Consider the following 23,548-nt stretch of genomic DNA (forward strand, 5'->3'; position numbering starts at 1 on the left):
AATGAAAGTTAATTAGGTCCGACTTCAAAGATTGTTGACAATCGCGGCATCGCGACGCTCCGTGTACCAAAATAGAGGGACGCTCCTCTCTCTTTGAAACTTCCGGCAGGCCCGATGCCAACGACAATGGAAAACCCACGTGCACGTCTCCGAAATAAACCCAACTTAGATGTTAAGAGACTGACCAAAGGTATAGTTGTAAAATCTATGGTAATAGCAAAAGATAATAAAACCAGACGTCGAGAATTCATATAATAACTCATCCGAACACAGTGCCATGAATTTAGCATCGAGAAAGAGCGAAACTATAAATTAGCCGAGATAAAACCGAACAAAGAGTCGCGGACAAAGCGTATAATTTATACATGAAAACAATTAATTTATGACATATCTGCACGAAGGTCTGATTTTTAATTATGACAACAATGTGGCTCATTGCGAGCAATGCGTGGCATCCAGGCGTCTCGACCCGTTCGCCGCGACTCCGTTTACACGGAGAGTTTGTTCTTTCTTTCTTTATTTGCAAAAACTATGGAGACGAGTACGAGTATTCTTTAGAAGACACCTGAGTTCGTTTTATGTTCCGCCATATTCTTATTTTATTTCTGTTTTATCGCGTTTTATGAAACGGGCGCTCCGACCGTACGACCCCGCTCCAAGTTATATCGACAATAAAGGAAACAGAAACTTTACAAGAGCCCGTAGCACACAGTTGTCCGCCGCTGCGTATATAAAATGTATGGAATAATTTATTTTTCTGCCACCGCGCCATTCTCTAACCACGACACGTTTATGACCACTTAAAATATTCCAGCCATTAAATCGCGTTGCTCTTTTATCAGAACGGGCACGATTATGGACCCTAGTGCCAACGAAAATCTTCATCAACACTTTTTTGCATTACACATTGTTTTTAATTAAAGTTTCGTGCTGGAAAAATCTCAGTAGAAGCGCCAAAAGGTCAAAAGAAGATTAAAATTTCCAGTTGTTAATATTAGAATGAGTGTAAGATGGATGTTTAGTAAAAGTATTGATGGTATATTGAGTATCCAGATCCTTAAAAGTTCTAAGTAAAGGATTCAAATTTCTGTTGATGTTGATTATCAGGTAATCTTCACTGATGTGTTCATGATTATACATACATATTTGTACATGATGTATGTACAAGATATTAATAAATACAAGAAGATACCTTGTCAATTAAAGTACCGTTTCAACTAAATATTTTTTCTCCCACTCAAGATTTATGTATCCTGGAAGTTAGCACAATATTGACAAGTAAACATTGAATAGACAAACAATTCACTGACTCGTAACTGGTGGCAATTAACTGGTCAATCAAACCAGGAAAAGGTTACACCAAAGTGTTTAGACAGAAACGGGGATCCCAACAAGTGCCATTGTCTGACATCCAACTGCAAAAGGTGGATCAATGTCTATTTCAACAAAAGCAGTTTCATTTCTTGTCAGCTTTTTGAAGATTAGAATTCGAGGAAGCAAATCGCAATTCATTTTTTTAATAAAACTGTTTTAACAAAGAGGTGCACTGGCATCTCAAGTTCAATAATACAGAATCCTCAATGATGTGTTCGTGATCATACATACTAGTACTTACATGAAGTGTTTACATACATGACAGTAATAAATACAAGAAGATATTCCGTCAATTAAAATTCAGTTTCTACTAAAAACTTTTTTCTCATTCAAGATTTATTTATCCTGGAAGTTGGCGCAATATTGACAAGCAAACATTGAGTAGACAAACAATTCACTGACTGGTAACTGATGGCAATTAACTGGTCAATCAAATCAGGAGAAGGTTACACCAAAGTGTTAAGACAGAAACGTGGATCCCAACAAGTATCATTGTCTATTTTGAATCCTGAGATCCAACTGCAAACGCTGTATCAATATCTATTTCAACAGAAGCAGTTTCATTTTGCAACAGTTCTTTAAATATTACAAGATGAGGAGGTTAATCGCAATTCATTTTTTTAACAAAACTTTCTTAACAAAAAAGTACACTTGTATCTCAAGTTCAATACTACAAAATCCTCTCAGATAATTATCAATGATGTTTTCATGATCATACATATTAGTACTTACATGAAGTGTTTACATACATAACAGTAATAAATACAAGAAGATATTCCGTCAATTACAATTCAGTTTCTACTAAAAACTTTTTCTCATACAAGATTTATTTATCCTGGAAGTTAGCGCAATATTGACAAGCAAGCATTGAATAGACAAACAAATCTCTGATTCGTAATTGGTGGCAATTAACTGATCAATCAAACCAGGAGAAGGTTACACCAAAGTGTATCCCAACAAGTGTCATTGTCTGTTTAGAATTCTGGCATCCAACTGCAAAGCTGGATCAATGCCTATTTAAACAGAAACAGTTTCATTCCGTGTCAGTTCTTTAAAGATTAAAAGACGAGAAATCAAATTGTTATTCTATTTTTTAACAGAACTTTCTGAATAAAGAAGTACACTTGCACCTCAAGTTTAATAATACAAAATTCTTTTAGATAATCATAAAAGACGTATTCATGATTAATCGTACATATTTGTATTTAAATGATGTATTTACCTATATTATATTAATAAAAACAAGAGGATATCTTGTCAATTAAAGTACCGTTTCAACCAAACACTTTTTCTCTCACTCAAGATTTATTTATCCCGAGAGTTGGCACAATATTGACAGGCAAACATTGAGTAGATAAACAATTTACTGGCTCGTAAGTGGTAACAATTAACTGGTCAATCAAACCAGGAGAAGGTTTACACTAAAGTATTTAAATATAAACTGCGATCCAAACAAATGGGATTGTCTGTTTTGTAATCTAACATCCAACTGCAAAAGTTGGGGAAATATCTATTTCGAATAAAATTGTATTTCCTGCTATAGAAGCTGTTTCATTGTAACTGCTGTAATTTAGTTTGTATAGGAACATAACGGTAATGACATTAAGACAACAATGAAGGTTAAACGCCTTACCCTGCAATCTATAAACCTTAAAATAGTGGTTTGATTACCTCGTCGGTCTGCGTCGTCATTATAAATCATATTTTTGACAATTTGGCGTGTTCGTGCCCATCCGGGGGACGTTTCAGCGTAATATTTCATTTACGGAGGCGAAGACACGCGTCCCCATTTCAGTTTTTACCCGATGCCCATCAATTCCGTGCCAGTCGTTAGCTAACGAGCGATCGAACCCGAAACGTTGCGCCTTTCAGTTTTTATCCGGAGACGGATTCTTCGGCTCTAAATTTCCACCCTCCCGCAATCCAACTGTTTAATTCCATTCAATTTTTGTTTGGTTGAGGTCTTTTGATTGAATCGAATGTTCAATTATGTAAATGAGGAGTTTAACAAAAGTAAGATAAGTTACAGTTCTAATTATGACCGCATAGATATCCGGCGCGACCCGAACAAGATAACGCAAAAGTGATTATCGGCAGATGGGCTCGTCGTCGGACCACGAACCTTCTGCTATCCGCTATCTCGTCGGAGGTGTCAACGTAGCCGGGCCCCGGTTGATTAATGACCTGGTGCATTAGCGATTGACAGGTTGCATTGTCACCCCGCAGTTTTACAATGTTACGATCCGTTGTATCCAGTCATCCTACGACCTCCCGATTAAAGGACGTATCAATTCCAGTCTCGCGGGATTCCCTTCTGGTTTTAATGTCTTTGCATGCTAATACGGGGAGCCATGAATCGATCCTCTTATCTCGAACCTGCTCCCATTCATTTTGGTATTATAAAATACCGGATGATTCACACTCGGATTCGTTGCGGAAGGAACCGGTCGGATTGTTTCTACAACTGGAACGGAAGGAGCGTTGATCAAAAAGTTTAAAATTAACCGGCAGCTAAATAAACGCATAGGTGTATTGGAATTAGAAAATCAGACGAAGAGCGCCCATTCGACCTCGTTCGATGGTCTGCATCATGAATAGCCGGTGTTGAGTCCCGGCGGCTAAATCCGTCGTGTGCCGGTTCATTCATGAGGCACCGCGCACACACACACACACACACCAACACAGAGTCGAGAGATACAGAGTGAGGAGGTGAGGAGGCCCGTGCAAAAACCCGGAAGGGACACCTTGCCAAAGTTCATTCACAGATAATCGGGATACGTTGGAGCCGGCCGCTGCCCCGGATTCTTTGGATATTCTCGGATGGACGGTGCGACGATTATTAGAAATCGCGAAATGTTCATTCACAAACATCCGCTGCGGACATCTTGCGTCTACGAGGGGCAGGTTTATGCGGCGGTCACACTTTGAATCACCTCACCGAGTTCCTTCAGGTTATCAGTCTTCTTTACAAGCCTCCTTCCTAAATTAAAAATGCAAAGTGTCGACTGCATGTTGTGTTCTCTTCATGGTTTCCTTTTAACAACTAATGACATAATTATCATCAAGACCTTGATTGGGAAAGTAACAAGCGACATAAAATTAGCATAAACTCCACTGATTCACATGACGAACACACCCCGTAAGCTCTCGCAGTGTATGTAAAGTATGCACCAGATAATTAAGTGTTTAAATGTAGGAAATCTTTAAAACATCCGGTTGTAAATTTACAGCTGTCATGCATATTATATACCAGTGACATGACAGTAAATGTACATCAAATAAACATTTTATTACTGGACCGGGTAGCTACTGGCTGCCACCTCCCACTTTTATGTCGCAATTAAAAATATATTTACTGCCCATGCGACAAGAATATGTCAATCCCGCATCATGTTGGTTGTTGTAAATATACTCAGATGTGAAAGATTATAATTTATTTTGTTTCAGGTAAGTCACTTCTAGTTATTGGCAAATTGACTCTGGTAAGGACTCTTCTCATGTCCCCGTATGATATATCACATCATTTATTAAAGATATCTCATTTAAATAAATACTAAAAAACTTACTATGATTTCCTCTTCAAAGCAGCTTCTTTTGTAGCAGACAAAGATACTCACTTCCTAAAATTTGATTACTTTATCTATTATCATAATAATTAATGTTCATTGATCGACTCAAATCATATTACAATTTTTCAAATTAAGATAAAAACAAAATTGTGGCTTTAACAAGAATGTCTTATTCGTTCCTGAGGTTTGTGTCTAGGGGAGCACAGTATATATATATAAAAAGTAATATTTATTTTTATTTACGCATAATTAACAATATACAATTCGAATGATCAGTGCTTTAGTCCGCAAGATTTTTCAAATGTCTAAAACACTTCTTAACCAAAGCTCTTCACTACCCTTTAAAAATAAAAAACATGGCCAATAAAATAATTTATTTATTTCAGTACTTGTAAATCCACCAGATATGCAGACGGTTACTTTAGCTAGAGGCACGCCTCAGTTCCCCTACCATTGAAATAATAGCCCGACCTTAAAACGCATGCGCCAACGTTGGAACCTAATAGATTTACTTATGAAATGAATTGGCGTGAAGTGTGCATTGAAATTTACTGTGAAACTGTTATTACTTATTTAATTATCGATTTTTTAACATAGTTTATCCTTGAATCTTTGAGATTATGGAAACGTTATTTAATCTTATGTTAATTGTTTTAATCTGTTGTCTTATAATTATTTAAGACATTTGGCTAATTTTTATTCAGTACTACCCTGTAGACGGACAAGTTTTCTAGATGTCTCTGGATTTTGTTTCTTACACTTTCATCCACTTTCTAGAAGAATATTTTACATTTTGAGCATAGTTTATTCATGTATCTTTGAGGTTATGAAAAGAGACCCTCAGATAAAATTGCAACACATATGTATTTATTTTTTTTTCTTATTTAATGTTATTTTGGTTAATTGATTTAATATGTTGTGTTATAATTATGATGACATACATTTGGGCTGTTTTTTAGATGTCTCTGCATCCACTTTCTAGAAGAATATTTTACATTTTGAGCATAGTTTATTCATGTATCTTTGAGGTTATGAAAAGAGACCCTCAGATAAAATTGCAACACATATGTATTTATTTATTTTTCTTATTTAATGTTATTATGGTTAATTGATTTAATATGTTGTCTTATAATTATGATGACATACATTTGGGCAGTTTTTCAGATGTCTCTGCATCCACTTTCTAAAAGAATATTTTACATTTTGAGCATAGTTTATTCATGTATCTTTGAGGTTATGAAAAGAAACCCTCAGATAAAATTGCAACACAAATGTATTTATTTCTTTTTCTTATTTAATGTTATTATGGTTAATTGATTTAATATGTTGTCTTATAATTATGATGGCAGTTTTTTAGATGTCTCTGCATCCACTTTCTAGAAGAATATTTTACATTTTAAGCATAGTTTATTTATGTATCTTTGAGGTTATGAAAAGAGACCCTCAGATAAAATTGCAACACATATGTATTTATTTCTTTTTCTTATTTAATGTTATTATGGTTAATTGATTTAATATGTTGTCTTATAATTATGATGGCAGTTTTTTAGATGTCTCTGCATCCACTTTCTAGAAGAATATTTTACATTTTAAGCATAGTTTATTCATGTATCTTTGAGGTTATGAAAAGAGACCCTCAGATAAAATTGCAACACATATGTATTTATTTTTTTTTCTTATTTAATGTTATTTTGGTTAATTGATTTAATATGTTGTGTTATAATTATGATGACATACATTTGGGCTGTTTTTTAGATGTCTCTGCATCCACTTTCTAGAAGAATATTTTACATTTTGAGCATAGTTTATTCATGTATCTTTGAGGTTATGAAAAGAGACCCTCAGATAAAATTGCAACACATATGTATTTATTTCTTTTTCTTATTTAATGTTATTATGGTTAATTGATTTAATATGTTGTCTTATAATTATGATGACAGACATTTGGGCAGTTTTTTAGATGTCTCTGCATCCACTTTCTAGAAGAATATTTTACATTTTGAGCATAGTTTATTCATGTATCTTTGAGGTTATGAAAAGAGACCCTCAGATAAAATTGCAACACATATGTATTTATTTCTTTTTCTTATTTAATGTTATTTTGGTTAATTGATTTAATATGTTGTGTTATAATTATGATGACATACATTTGGGCAGTTTTTCAGATGTCTCTGCATCCACTTTCTAAAAGAATATTTTACATTTTGAGCATAGTTTATTCATGTATCTTTGAGGTTATGAAAAGAGACCCTCAGATAAAATTGCAACACATATGTATTTATTTCTTTTTCTTATTTAATGTTATTATGGTTAATTGATTTAATATGTTGTCTTATAATTATGATGACATACATTTGGGCAGTTTTTCAGATGTCTCTGCATCCACTTTCTAAAAGAATATTTTACATTTTGAGCATAGTTTATTCATGTATCTTTGAGGTTATGAAAAGAAACCCTCAGATAAAATTGCAACACATATGTATTTATTTCTTTTTCTTATTTAATGTTATTATGGTTAATTGATTTAATATGTTGTCTTATAATTATGATGGCAGTTTTTTAGATGTCTCTGCATCCACTTTCTAGAAGAATATTTTACATTTTAAGCATAGTTTATTTATGTATCTTTGAGGTTATGAAAAGAGACCCTCAGATAAAATTGCAACACATATGTATTTATTTCTTTTTCTTATTTAATGTTATCATGGTTAATTGATTTAATATGTTGTCTTATAATTATGATGACATACATTTGGGCAGTTTTTTAGATGTCTCTGCATCCACTTTCTAAAAGAATATTTTACATTTTGAGAATAGTTTATTCATGTATCTTTGAGGTTATGAAAAGAAACCCTCAGATAAAATTGCAACACAAATGTATTTATTTCTTTTTCTTATTTAATGTTATTATGGTTAATTGATTTAATATGTTGTTTTATAATTATGATGACATACATTTGGGCAGTTTTTAGATGTCTCTGCATCCACTTTCTAAAAGAATATTTTACATTTTGAGCATAGTTTATTCATGTATCTTTGAGGTTATGAAAAGAGACCCTCAGATAAAATTGCAACACATATGTATTTACTTCTTTTTCTTATTTAATGTTATTTTGGTTAATTTATTTAATATGTTGTCTTATAATTATGATGACATACATTTGGGCAGTTTTTTAGATGTCTCTGTATCCACTTTATAGAAGAATATTTTACATTTTGAGCATAGTTTATTCATATACCTTTGAGGTTATGAAAAGAGACCCTCAGATAAAATTGTAACACATATGTATTTATTTCTTTTTCTTATTTAATGTTATTATAGTTAATTGATTTAATATGTTGTCTTATAACACTTTATAGAAGAATATTTTACATTTTAAGCATTCTTGAATCTTTGAGGTGTTATTGCGAAACTTGTTATATTTAACTCTTTGTGGAACGTTCTTTTTTATCTTAAAAGCCTCAGTTTCCGGAAAACTTCTTTCTTACCCATCTTGAAGCTTAATCTTGTAGTAGTTAAGGAAGCCAGTAGCCAGTAAGGTTGGAATTGGAAGTAAAACTGAATATAATTTATGATTATGATAATGTAATCTGCAGAACAACCTTGGGCATCGTTCCCCTTGAGTGTTTAACACAATCTCGAGGACCAGGAGAGTAGCTGGAAGTGGATTGGGTTTTCGTGGCCGACCTATTAAAGCCGTATCAATTCGCGCGGTGCCTTGTGCCATAACCCTTCATGCGAATTTCATGATATTTAATGCACCGCCATATAATTGGGTTACCTTCCAGCGTCGCTCATCCGGTCTTGTCTCCGAGGAGTAGCAGTTAGTAAGCCATTTCGCATCCTGTCTTTGGCTGGCTCCGGGTAGCGCGTTGTTTCGACAGTCAAACGGGCTTCAAACAGAACCTCATTATAAGTTGCCTGATGTTCATAAAATATACAGGAGCCGAGCGGGGACGCGGCCTCCGAATAATTCCATGTTGTTACTGGATACACGAGGATAATGCGGTTAACCCGTTAGTCCTTTGGAGGCGGCCTCCGACCCCGATCTCCCACCCCACAGCCGCTTCTTTGGCGCGCCGTCGCGTAGGTGAAACGAGCCACTTTTAACAGGCCATTAATTTTAAAATTCTAAAATGCCGGACATTATCCACGTTAAATATTTCACTTGATGTCACCTCAACATTTTTATATACTTAAGGGGTACTAGCATGTGTATAGAACTACATTTATTCGGCTTCAAGTCTTCAGGTCTTTCGGTACAACCATAACTGATTATTGCGTTTTGACCACATGGTTAATAATTAGCGGCCGCCGACAAAACCAAACAAACAGTGTGTTTACGACTTGACGCGGATTTAGAAGAAGTCACGACGCGGGTCGGTACGCCTCTGCGCTCGCATTCAACCCCTCGTGTTAGTGTCTCATTATTGTTTTTATTGCAATTAGGCGGTAAGCTGATACACAAAGAGAATATTGCCAAGACCATTAACGCGACTCCTTTAAATATTTACGGCCGTTTAATGAAGTTGCTTTTGTTAATCTGGCTCGTAAATTAGCAGTATTACGATTTTAAATCAAATCGCAGCCGCTGCGACGGCTCGCGGAAAAATAAAATTGCTGTATGTGGTAGCTGTGTGTACAAATATGTGGGATGTGTAGTGATTTTTCTGTGTTGTAATTACTTCAGTTGGCTTTAATTGCTGCTGATTCTGATGTTTAAAAAAGTATGAAGGGGTTTCCTCGGTAAATAACTTCTCTGTGTAATGTTTCAGTTGGTGAAATTTATTTCACTAACTTTCAATTTGAACGTTTTTCCATTTTTACGTACTATTTTCTACACTTTTATTTATCTTCTATTTAACGTTTAATTTAATTTTATAAATTTAGTTCTACGAATGACTTCCTCTTTGGCAAAATATATTTCTTTTAATTTTGTTTCTTTTATTATATTAACTGATAGTATATTTATGTCTTAATAATTATCTTTTTTATTTTCTTATATATTTTAATTAGTCTCTTCTTTCATATTTTTTTCAGTATTTTTTCTTCATTCTGTAACTGTTAACATTTAATTTAAATTTTAAGTATAAAACTTTTGTTTCCAAACTTATTTATTTTAATATTTTATTAATTAAGAACAAAGAACTTTTAAAATTAGGTTTCTTTAGTATGAAAATGACGCTACATAATTCACATTATTTTACAAATTTTTATATTTATTTCACAAATTATTTTATAATCGATATTTTTTGACTCTTAATGAAAGATTTAAATTTAATACTAAAGAAACCTTTGTTTTTTGTTTTTTAAATTTTATTTTATTTTGGTAAAAAACTTTTATTTTTCTTTCAGTGTAAAAATTGAAAATAATTGAAAATAATTGAAAATTGAAAATAATTGAAAACTGAAAATAATTGAAAACTGAAAATAATTGAAAATTGAAAATAATTGAAAATTGAAAATAATTGAAAATTGAAAATAATTGAGAATTGAAAATAATTGAGAATTGAAAATAATTAAGAATTGAAAATAATTGAAAATATTTCAAAATAATTGAAAATATTTGAAAATAATTAAAAATATTTGACAATAATTGAAAATATTTGAAAATAATTGAAAATAATTGAAAATAATTGAAAATATTTAAAAATAATTGAAAATGTTTGAAAATAATTGAAAATATTTGAAAATTGAAAATAAATGAAAATTGAAAATTGAAAATTGAAAATTGAAAATTGAAAATTGAAAATTGAAAATTGAAAATTGAAAATTGAAAATTCAAAAATTGAAAATTCAAAAATTGAAAATTCAAAAATTGAAAATTCAAAAATTGAAAATTCAAAAATTGAAAATTCAAAAATTGAAAATTCAAAAATTGAAAATTCAAAAATTGAAAATTCAAAAATTGAAAATTCAAAAATTGAAAATTCAAAAATTGAAAATTCAAAAATTGAAAATTCAAAAATTGAAAATTCAAAAATTGAAAATTCAAAAATTGAAAATTCAAAGATTGAAAATTCAAAAACTGAAAATTCAAAAATTGAAAATTCAAAAGTTGAAAATTCAAAAATGAATCTTTTCTTGTAAAAACGTTTTTTAAACTTATATTAGTTTTTTTTTATTTTAACATTTTTAAGTTAAAATTAAAAACATATTTGAAGAAAAATTTATATTTTTTCATTAAAAAATTGTTATTTTTTTTCTATACAAAATAAATTTAATACGATCCATTTACAAATAATTTTACAATTTTATTCATTTTTCTTTACACTTTACACAACATTATTAAGAAATACATAATATAATACAAAGTTGTTATTATAATTCATTTTTTTTTCCTCCAAATTTACTTCAAATTTTTAACATTTTTAATGGCAATTTTAATAATTATAAAAAAATATTACTCTTATTATAATATATACTGAATTTTAAAGTTTATTTATTTATTACAGAGTTGAATTAATATAGATTTATTTTTATTTTTCCCTTTTATATTTAATACCATGCTTTGCCATTGCAGTTTTACAAAATGAAATACACATATTAAAATATATTTAATTGTTTTTTACCCTCGGTCGAAAAAATAAATGCACATATAAATGAAAGAAATGATAAAACTATGTCGGCACGTAATAAAATAAATGTGTGTTCCATTAAAGAATATAAAGAAAAAAAACAAGAAGAACAGAAGAGACAGACGAAACGAAACGAGCGTGTAGCGGCGCAGAACGATAAAGGAAACACGAAAAATTAATTTATAATTTTTTATTCGCGCTCGGATTAACAAAACATCGACATCGACAAACGGCAACATGGATCTTTGTGACTGGGCAAAAGGAATGGGTTCCTCCAACCGAGAGAATGCTCCCGTTTACAGTTTGTTTTCAGCGATTTTTTTTCCATGCCTGGCATCCATGCAAAGGACATCACTGAACCCTGAAAGCTTTGTAAGTGTATTAATAAAGCAGTCGACATCCAACTTTTATCTCGTTACGATTTTTTCGTAGTCCGCCTGCTACAATGAATGTGAAATATGCGATTTCGTTTTTTTGTCCGTGTGTGCGTTTAATTTCGTAATTAAAAACTATGGTGAACGATCACAATTAATAACGACCTAGGAAAACATTTCATTCTTACCGCCAGCTAGCCTAATTATCAATTAAGTGCCCCATCTCCGTTTTGAATGACTGGGACTGTAAAAAACTTAAAACAAATCATACTTTTTACAGTCTTCAATTACAGTTAATGTCACGTGTATAGTAAATTAGACAGGAAAATTTCACGTAATTATTTAAGTTCCACTTTAAATACGATCCCGCATCCATTAATATCGTAATTTATTGCTCTAAACATAGAGCAAGCCACAAGTAGACGAAAGGAAAAAAAAACAAAATATTAATATGCTAATGTGTAGATCTTCAGACCGTTTTAATTTACCTTGGTACTGTTTTAATTATTCGAAAGTTAACTTTGGTCTGCCACAATTTAAAAAAAATATATATGACACGAATATTTATACCCAGTGATTCACCTATCTGAGAGAGAACTTAAATATTAATATGAAATTAGTAATATTTTAATATACTGCCAATTTTTACATTTCAAGTGACCAAATGATATGTCTGTGTTATCAACAATTGAAATGTTAAAAAGTGCCAATAAAGATATTTCAAAATATTAATTAAAATTTTTACTGTTTTTTGTTTACTTTAGATGTCAATAATTGTTCTATATTCTTTATTCATCTTGTGATTTAGATTGTTTTAAATTTATATTAAATATACTTTTCTAATTTCTTATTTTTAATGTTTGTATTCACAGATACAATTTTATTCATTAGTTCACTCATTCATTTTTTAGTAATTTATGTAAAAAATGAAATTCTGAAACGAAACATGGTTAAAGTAAGAAAAAGGTAAAGGTTCCAAGCACCCCTTTTAATATTTTGGGAGTATTATTAATGGGTTTTGATTGGATATACTTTTGTAAAAGTGTACCAAGAATTAACTTGATATATTACAATTAATGACAATTCAGAATTTAGTCACAATATATGTGAAAATTTTTTCAAAAAATTAAATATCTGATAAATAAATTTAAATAGAAAATTATAAATATGTAATAGATTCAAAAATTTACGTAGAATTCACAAATGCCATAATATTTAAAGGGTCTCAATTGAAAAAAAAGATAACGTTTTAGTTGATAATTAAAACTGTTATAAACTCAACTTATTACGCTTATGTTATGTAAATATTGATTTACAATATTCTTTTTTTTAGGATTATAATTTTTTTATAATATAATATAGATTTTATATAATAAGACTGAATAGACCCAACTTTATCCAAGGTAACATTACATACAGATAATAAAAATATCTTTCAAATGAGGTATCACAATTTACCCAGGTCTTTACGTCAAAATTTAGTTAGTTTGACAAACCTTTCACAAGGTTTTTATTCGAGGTGGATATCTTGTTCCATTCAAAATTTATTAGGAGGTGAACTTTTTATCGCCACACTGTATATCACGTGTCCGTCAGATTCGATTCCGAATAATCGACAATGAAAAAATTCGACCATTATGCAACACGATCGTGGTCTATTTTTTTTTAATTTTGTTTAGTCGGTCGCACCTGTTTCGAAAAAAAACCGTTAGCTGGATGAGAAAAATTTACATATATAAATTTATGAGTAAATTGTTGTCTTAATGTATAAGTTTTTTAATTAAATTTAAGTTTGAAAGTATATCTCGGCTGTCAGAACCACGGTTGGTTTCATGTTTCATCTCGCATTCGGAGGATTTGACGCGAGTAAATAATTTACTAAGAATTATGATATTTGTTGTTACACCCAATTTGAATGTAAACGTTTCAATTTGAAAAAATGCTTTAGAAGTTCGTTGTATTAGTTAATTTTTTATATAAACAAAAAGAGTACTATATTTTATTTTAATAATTAATAAATATTGTCTAATGAATCTTTATATCTTTTAATTAAGAAAAATAAATTTATAAGTACGACGTTTAAAAATTTTAGACAATAAAGAAAATTTGTCATATTTTTAATTGTATCAAAACACTAAATATTTTTTTAAATTTATAATTAAGAATCAGTTTATTTTTAGAACAAATTAAAACATTAGTCTGTATCCTGCAAAGTAAACTGGTTCTTAATTAAATTAGTATAAAATCAACGTGATGTGAACAATTTATGCAATATTAATTATTTAAAAGTTTCCAAACTCGTTTCTTAATACAGTTAAAATATTCTGTTTCAACACAATTCAATTTACATCTTTTTGTTTTCACAAATGTTTAATTAAATATAGATACAAAAAACACTAATTTTAACAATTAATTAATATTTATAATTATTTATTTTGAATTTTTGTATTGAAATTGATATAATAAATATGTCACTATTGAAATGTTTTGCAATTTTTAAAAATTAATTTACAACTTAATTATAAATTGATATTTGCACAAATTTCAATTTATTTTAAGCAGACCTAAATCTTCACTTCAAATATCAAAATCATATTTTTTTTTTTGAAGTAAATTAATATTTAAAACAAAAATTGACTAATTCTAATAATTAATAATATTTTTTGTGTATTTAAATTAAAGTTAATAATTGTTTACACAATTTATTTTAAGTTTTCGTCAATTATTACTTCAAATAACAATATCATATTTTTATTTTTTTTATTTTTTTGATAAATAAATATTTAAAACAAAAATTGACAAATTTCCCATATCAATAATACTTTTAATGTAATTTAAGTATAATATTTCTTTTTCAATAAATACTAAGTGTTTTTCTTTTAATTTAGCAAAATTAAAATAATTAATTATAGTTATTATAACCTCATTTTAAATTATTTTTAATTAAATTTGTAATTTTATTTAAAATTAGATTGACTAATTTTAAATAAAAATACAAATAAACACATTGATTGACTAATTTTAACAATTAACTAATATTTATAATTATTTATTTTGATTTTTTTAAATTGATATAATAAAAATGTCAGTATTGAAATGTTTCGTAATTTCTAAAAATTAATTTACAACTTAATTATAAGTTGTTTACATGATTTTCAATTTATTTTAAACAGATCTTAAATTTTTACTTCAAATAACAATATTATATTTTTTAACAATTGATATCTAAAACGAATATTGTAAATATATAATAGTACATTTTACGTATCTTAATAATATAATATAATGTAATATAATTTTCCTTTTTCAATAAGTATTAAAAATGTCTTCTTTCTGTTAATATAGCAAATTACAATAATTAATCGTTGTAATTATTTTAGCTTTAATTCAAAATATTTTTGAATTAAATTTGTTTATAAATTCTAATCTAATAAAATTAGTTTAATTTATAAATAATTGTTTAGTTTTTTAATAATAGAAATTCTTTCTTTTTTCAAAACATGTTTTCCCTCATTCAATATTTTTAAATTTTATCTAATTTTTCAATAGGAAAATTTTCTTTTATCATTTTTGATACTCAACATAAATGCCACTTATTTAAAAATAAATAATGTGTTTAAAAATTGCATTGAAAAATTATAAACAACATATTTTTCCACCCAAAAAATTCAGAATTTATATTTTTGCCAAAACAACTCGTCTGTAATGTTTATGTTGGCGACATTATTAAACAATTTAAAACTTCATAATTGTAGATTGTGTTGGCAGCCTACGAACGTGTCACATGTGATCAATAAATCTCTTAACTTGTATAAAAATGCTTTTTAGACAATTTTGATTTCTAAAGTCTGCGTCTAAAACACCCGATAAATCAAAGCGACCCGATAATTTATGTCCGCAATTAATTTCAACCTCGCAGCATGACATAAAGTAGTCAATAAGTATTTATTTTTTAACATCAAGTACAATAAACGTCAGCCCGATTATAATAACAATTAGTAGACGTCGATATTTTACATTATAATCCGGGGAATATTCAAATGATTCGTCTTCTTGGAAGCCACACGAATAACAATAATAGAAAAGTGATATTTATCATATGCAAATATTTTAGTGGTGTAGCCAAAGGCAAGGTCGATTCTGTATAATGACATTAAACGTAAATAACTTATTGTAATTTTATATCGAAGCCATACCAGTCATATGTGTCAGTGGGTTACCAATTTTATGTGGGGTTAACTAAAAAGAAAACCAGTTGTTAGATGCTGTATTTACCATTCTTTAGCACATTGTTAAATTATTTAACTATCAGTAAAATTTTCTTGGATATTCACCAAAACCATATTTAAAATCACTATTAATCCCTTAAAGAACAATCCCTTATTATTTTTGTTGAAGTGGGTACATTGAAATTGTGTGAGTAGATTAATAATGGAATCCTCAGATTCATCTGATACTGAAGTCACAAGAAAAATAATACAGAATAAGAATAGTTATATTTAGGAATTGTTTAATGAGCAAATTGTAAATACACAGTGTGGCTCATTTGAAACCACTTCCATAAAATGTGTATTTTTTTATCGATTTCAACAATATTTTTTTTCAACTGTAAAGCTTACGGACGAAATGACACTTTTTTGGCCCAAAACTAAAATCTACGAAGCAATTAAGCACCCCCTGAAATGAGTACATACTCAATTTTATAAAAAATATTCATATTCATAATTCATATTCTTTTTATGAATATATTGTTTTTTAAGAATATTGGAATATGGTTCATTATTTTTAAATAATGTCTAACGACTGGAATACATACAGTACCGAACAAAAGTGGAGAAACTATTACAAAATATTTAAGAAATCCTCAGTTTACATTTTTCAATCTGTTCATAATTTTATTATTATTACATGGAAATCTTTAAAAAAACACTGTCCTTTAAAAAAAACAATAGGTGTTCCAGGTCAATAAGGTTACAATTTTGAAATGGCCAGCACAGAGTCCGGGTCTTAACCCCATTGAGAACCTTTGGGGTATGGTAAATAGGGAATCTGTTAAAATAGCACAACTTATCTTATTTTTCAAGAATATAGGAATATGGTCTATTATTTTAAAATATTGTCTAACGACTGAAATACATACAGTACCGAACAAAAGTGGAGAAACAATTACAAAATATTTAAGAGATTCTCAGATTTGCTTTTTTTAATCCATTTATAATTTTAGTAATATTACATGTAAGTCTGTAAAAAAACACACTATCCTTTAAAAAAAAGCAACAGGTTTTTTAATTTTAACTAGCAAAACAAGAGAATCATACATATTGCCAATTATATGGCGATTCCAACATGAAAATGATCTAAAACTTATGGCAAGGATAGTAAAACAATAGTTCCAGGACAATAAGTTAACAGTTTTAAAATGGCCAGCACAGAGTCCGGATCTTAACCCCATTGTGAACCTTTGTGACACGGAGGATAAGAAAATTCGATCGAAATATAAAGAAAAATTCAAATTTCAAAAGAATTATTTAGGGCAATTGTGTCAGCAAGGAATTAAATTTCAAGTGATTACATTTATAACCTTATTGGATCTATGAAAAATACATGCTTACAGGTTATAAAAAATAAGGGATATGTCACAAAATATTAACCCAATTTAATATAAAAATAAAAAATGCTTCTTTACTTTTGCTTTCCATTTTGTTTTTATTTCCTTTCAAATTTATAATTGTTGATGAATTGTTTTATTGTTGACATAAAATGAATAAAAATGTTTCCCTACTTTTGCTCGCTACTATATTTATTTTTTTTTTCAGATTGGGTATATTTCCCATATTAAACAATGTAAATAACATCATTAACAATATCACAATTTGTTTCTTTACAAAGGGCACCAACTTAAAAATCTAGGGGTTTTTATTTAACAGTATTAATCAAACGTTGATTATTTGTTGTCAATACAATTTTGACTTAACACATCGTTAAATTTTGAACCACTGACGATTAACAGTTGGATAAACCATACAATGGTGAATACGGTTGTATGTCAAACAACATAAAACCCCGTGCCCACATAAAATAACACAAAATATATAAATTGTAATTGAACATAAAAATTTCGTGTGTGCATGCTACAGTGATTTTGTTGGTGCGGCTAACCTTTGTGGCCGTTTATATTAATATATTTATTTAATTAAAGCGCAGATGAAATAATATTGTGTAAATTTTAATGCAATTTTTGATCGCCAAAACAAATATACGGATCTTTTGTCGCGAAATTTCGCTGTGCACGCACTGTGAAAAATTACCGACCAATTCCGCCGATTTAAATAACAAACTCCATGTGGAAAATAACAAAATCGGGTTTGTAAAAACATGTTTGTTTTTTGTGCGAAAAATTTACATGTACAATTGTTTAACGGGAAATGCTAACATAGTTGCAAATATGCTTGGATCGCAAAAAATGGAACCTTTAATTATTGACTTAATTGCGGTTTCAAATAATTTGCGCTACACGTGGTGATGAAAAGTCTATCAAGCTAATTTGAAGCGTTAAAGCACAATTTTATCAAATAATTTATAATGTTTATTTTGCTAATACTAATAATTAGTTCTGAAAAGTTCTATTTTGCCTTAAATAATTTTTTTATATACACAGTTAAGTAATCAATTAATGATATACTCCCAAAATATGTTAATAATATAAATAACATAAAATCAAATATTAGTTTTAATCAAATAAAATTAATAAAACATATCCAAAACATTAATTATATTTAAATTTATTAATTGTTTTCACTGTTATAAAGAACCAATATTCTCATTAACGAATATAATCTAGTTCAGTTTTAAAACCAAAAAGTGTATAAAGAAGTTAAACATTTCAATTTGTTAGTTAGATATTCTAAAGTAAAACTCGATTTTTGAATATAAAATTGTAGAAATAAAAAATTCAAAAATTATATGAATTAATCCTAAGATAATTAATAATAAATAATCTTTATATAAATATTGTTTAAACAATCAAATAAAAATCATTATAATACATATTTTTCTTAAATAATTTTAAGGATCAAAGTTATTATTTTACACATAGTCCATGAAGCTAGAAAATTTGTTCTGTTTTTTTTACAATCAAAAAATAGGAAAAAGAAACAGATTAAGACATTTTTCATTAGAAATAAGTAACTTCTCTAATGAATTAGCATCCACTATGATGGATACACATTCAATTTCACATTAATCATTTTTATAATGAAATTATATCTTCTGAGGAACTAAATCCAGGAATATTGACTTAAGTCATAAGTTTTCACACACATAAAGCCTATAATTGAGTTTAATAACATACAAATCTGTATTGAATTCTAAATTAAACGAATTAATGAAACACATTGTTAAGATCCTCCCACTTATAAAATTTCATTCCATGGATTATTTGATCAGAAGGAATGAATAATTAGTAAAAGGCATTCTGCAAATTTTGTGATGTTTCATTAATTTTTAAAGCAACATGATTCACAAAACAATTAAAAACGCATGTCCACAGTTTTGCATGCATATACTTTATTTATTAAACTAAAATTATAAATTTGTTACTAACTTAAAAGTGCCCACACTTTATAATTTTATACTATAAAATATTATTTTTATTCAAATTTATTTCATGTCATTCCACAGAAGTCTATTTATTATCATTTTTAATGTCAAAAAATAGGAAAAAAATCTGATTAAGACATTTTTCTTTAGAAACAAGTACCTTCCCCAACAAATTAGCATTCATTATAAAGGATGCATATCAAATTTCATATTAATGATTATATGGTGGAATTAAAAGTCACATTTTTATAATGAAATTATATCTTTTGAGGAACCAAATGGAGGTATAAAATGTCAAATATATGTGAAGACATCAAATATTGATTACGGCATAAGTTTTCACAGTCATTTTAGTGTTAAAATATCCTGAAAACCGTATAATTGAGTTTAATAAGATACAAAATTGTATTGAATTATAAATTAAATGAATTAATACTTCTAAAATTTCTTTCCATGGATTGTCCAGAAGAAATGAATAATTTAAAAAGGCATTTCACAGATTTTTTGAAATTCCATAAATTTTGAAAGTTACAGAAATCAACGACGTACTTAGTAAATATAAATATTATAAATAAAAATTTATAATAATATTTTAATTCAAATGGGAGTTTTATGTAATTAAATTGGAATTATTGGTTATAAATAAATTTTATTAGTCAATCTTCAAAAATATGTTTTATAGTTTATTTAAAAATGTTTATCGATAAAATATTCTGAAAAAAAATCTAATATTTGGTAGATATTTTTTACCATTCATTGAACATTTATAAAAAAATTCAGAATTACGACTATAAAATAGTATACTTTTAATCAATGATTTATTAATACAGTCGATATTCATATTTATTTCAGTTATTTGTGACTGATATTAAAATATCATGAACATTTTAATTCATGTTATCCTTGTGAACCATCGTTTATTAAAAATGAAAGTAAAACAAATTAATATATACGTCAATATAAGTGATTTAGGTGCAGTTGAACTTCAATAACTCGTTTTGGTAACTCAAATGAGTGAGAACTTAGATAAGTTGAATTTTTTGACAAAATCCCTAACACAGCTTTTAAACCTTTCAGGTGGATTTTCCTCTCTATGTTCAGGTTCTATATTTGAGTGATAATTTTTTGTCAAAAATTTTTTGAAATGACTTTGTTGAGGTTATTATGTCAGACGCTCCAACGGTTGATGTGAAAATGGTATAAAATACGGAAAATAGATCAAAGAAAACCCTTTCTTTTGATGCCTGGTTTTATCGGCTTTTATTAAATGTTTAACGTGTTACCATAGCTTTATTTTAAGAGATACTGGAAGAAAATTGTAATAAAAAATGGCGAACATTTTCAAGACAATTAATTGATTAAAATGAAAAATTGATTTTATGATAACTTAAACGATCCACTAGGGGGCGACTTATAAATTTAAAAAAAATGTCATTATTTCTAAGACCATTTTTATTAGTAATATGTTTTTTCTATACCTATTAATTAATAGGTATAGAAAAAGCAACAGCAACATTTTAAATAGCACCAGTCTAATTAGATTGGTATTATTTAAATCATCATTATTTGAATATTAGATATTAGATAACTAAATTTTAATAAGTAGATTTTTTTCTGGTAAGACTGTTTTTAAAATAAGTAGAATTATAGAAATAGACATAAGAAGGAAATTGCCCTCGTCCGCACTCACCCCCTCAAAAACCACCCTGTAATAAATAAACAAAATATTACCATTATTAGCTGTCAATTAACCGCATTATCCGTCCCATAAAATCGATGCGGCGGCGGGCGCCAGGTACATAAGCCCAAATCGCCACAATGCCGACGCGTGTGTCGCCCCCCGCGAAAAATCCGCCGTCCGCGAACCGAATGGGGGGGTGTTGGGGCGCCGCCGCGCCAACTTACATAACTAGGCCTATGATAATCGTCATTGTTCCGTGGGAGTCCCAGAAGACGGCTCCGCCCCCCCTCCCCCTATCGACGGCGACAACAATGCGTCGGCATTCGCGCGCGCGATCGTCTTTGGCACTCGGGCCCGGAATTCGCGAACGGCGGGGCGGGACCGGCACGTGGGACGCCGGGGTGGGGCGTTGGGGCGGAGCGCCGCCGACGGCGGGGACCGACGCGGCGACCCGCGGCCCGCAGCGTCAGACGCATCTGACCACGCAGAGCGGCCACGCACCGCTAGTACCGCCGCTGCTGCATCCCGCAACATCGACGAGCTCGTCGTCAGTCGCGGACCAACAGTACCACACGGGTGATTTTGAATTTTTTTTTTTGAGTTTGTGACTGTGTGAGTGCGCCCGAAGTAAAACGTTGACAGTGCGTTGTTCCGGCTGAAAATTGGAGTTGGAAATTTGGGAGAAGTGCCGGGGCAGACCGGTGGGACGGTGAACAATAGGTGCGAGAGAATATCGTTGCGCATAGGGGTAGACCGGGGGGTTGCGCGCATCATCTCCGGCGCTAGTCGCGAAAGAGAAACACGGACCGGCGGCGCTTTTTGTTTTTGTTGTTTACGGGTTGCAGTTTTGCAGTGCGGACAGTAAGTTACGACACAGTGGCTACCGCACATCTTGCAGAGGTTCGCGCAAGGGCGAATCTGACGCCATGTGTTGATCTGTCCCTGCTCACGCACCTTAGGTGAGTACCCTTCAATCGTCCGTACGACGTTTTACAAATTGGAAATAATAAAATGATAGATTATTTAATCATTGCAATTTAGATGAATGAATTCATCAATATAAACAATATATTTTTTCAGTGTAATTCAAAAAACATGTTTATTTTTACCAAATTGCCTCACCTCCAAAATTGAAAATAATCCAAAAATTCAATCTTTTCAGTTTTATGAAATATTTTTTATTATCTTATTTACTGAAATAATACTAAATTATTAGAGAAGTATTTCAATATTTCTCAATTAATTATTTTAATATTAATTTCTTTTATTTAAATCATACTAGAAAGGAATAAAATTTTTGTTCGTATATCATAGTTTTGATATTTTGTTATTTATTTTTGTATTTTATTTTACTTAAAATAGAATACTAATAATAATGACAAATATAAAATAAAATTTTAGTAATAAAACTATTGAACTGTGTACATTATGAAAATAAATAATATAATATATAACTTGTTTTAAATATTTGATTGAAATGACAGGAAGTTAAAAACCTAGGAATTTATGGAATTCTTTAAAATATTTAATAGTGAATTTGTTTAATGTTTTCAATACTATATTCATTATATATAAGTCAAATGCTAAAACAAATGAAATTTTCATTAACTAAAATTTAATAATATTTTATAATTATTATTATACCTTAAATGTTAATACATAAATATATTAATTATAATATATTAATGTTTGTTTTTTATATCTTGTTGCATTGATTTAATTTTTAATAAAGATAATCACAGATATCAACATTAATTTAAACCAGAATGTTTCTTAAAATATTTGTTGATCTGCCTTATCTTTTAGTAAGAATTGGCCCTGATAAATAAATTAAAATAAAATAGAAAAAATGTTTCCAACAAGTTTTTATTAAATTTTATTTGTATATTATAATAAAAAGTCTTTGTTTTAATGTTCAATTACAAATATTGGCTGTTCCTTATATTTTTGTTATTTTGTTATATTTTTTAATTATGAAAATCATATATTTTATAGTTGTTTAGCCAAAATATTATTTTAAATATTTGATGAAATATGTTAATTTAAAATAAAAAAAAATGATCCAGATAAATTAGACAACAAATTATTAAATCAGAATAAAAAACATTTTTTCCTACAATTTTTTATTAAATTTTCTTCTAATTTTTATCCTATATTATAATAAATAAATCTTTCTTTTAAAGTTTAATTACAAATATTATAAATTATTTATATAAATTTAACCAATTTTTAAAAATTAATAAATTATTTATTTTTTATAAATGGAAGAAAAAATACAATATTTTTTCAACAAGTTTTGTATTAAATTTTCTTCTTATTTTTGTTTTAATATTTAATCACTAATATTATAAAATATTCCTGTGAATTTAACC

General features: G+C 29.0%; 1 protein-coding gene across 3 annotated transcripts in view; it reads left to right on the forward strand.

Moving 5' to 3' along the window:
* LOC109601132 (transcription factor Sox-13) overlaps positions 1-23,548 on the forward strand; it is a 242,767-nt gene that overhangs the window by 147,348 nt on the left and 71,871 nt on the right. Inside the window, exon 1 of one of the 3 annotated variants that reach the window (XM_049969581.1) lies at positions 4,509-4,766. The exons of the other annotated variants lie outside the window; for them this stretch is intronic. The gene's annotated coding sequence lies outside the window, so the exon portion shown is untranslated. Of the gene's footprint in view, positions 1-4,508; positions 4,767-23,548 lie in introns of those variants that run through there. 3 annotated transcript variants of the gene reach the window in all.

Source organism: Aethina tumida, chromosome 7 (assembly GCF_024364675.1).
Source record: "Aethina tumida isolate Nest 87 chromosome 7, icAetTumi1.1, whole genome shotgun sequence".
NCBI classification, from domain to species: domain Eukaryota; kingdom Metazoa; phylum Arthropoda; class Insecta; order Coleoptera; family Nitidulidae; genus Aethina; species Aethina tumida.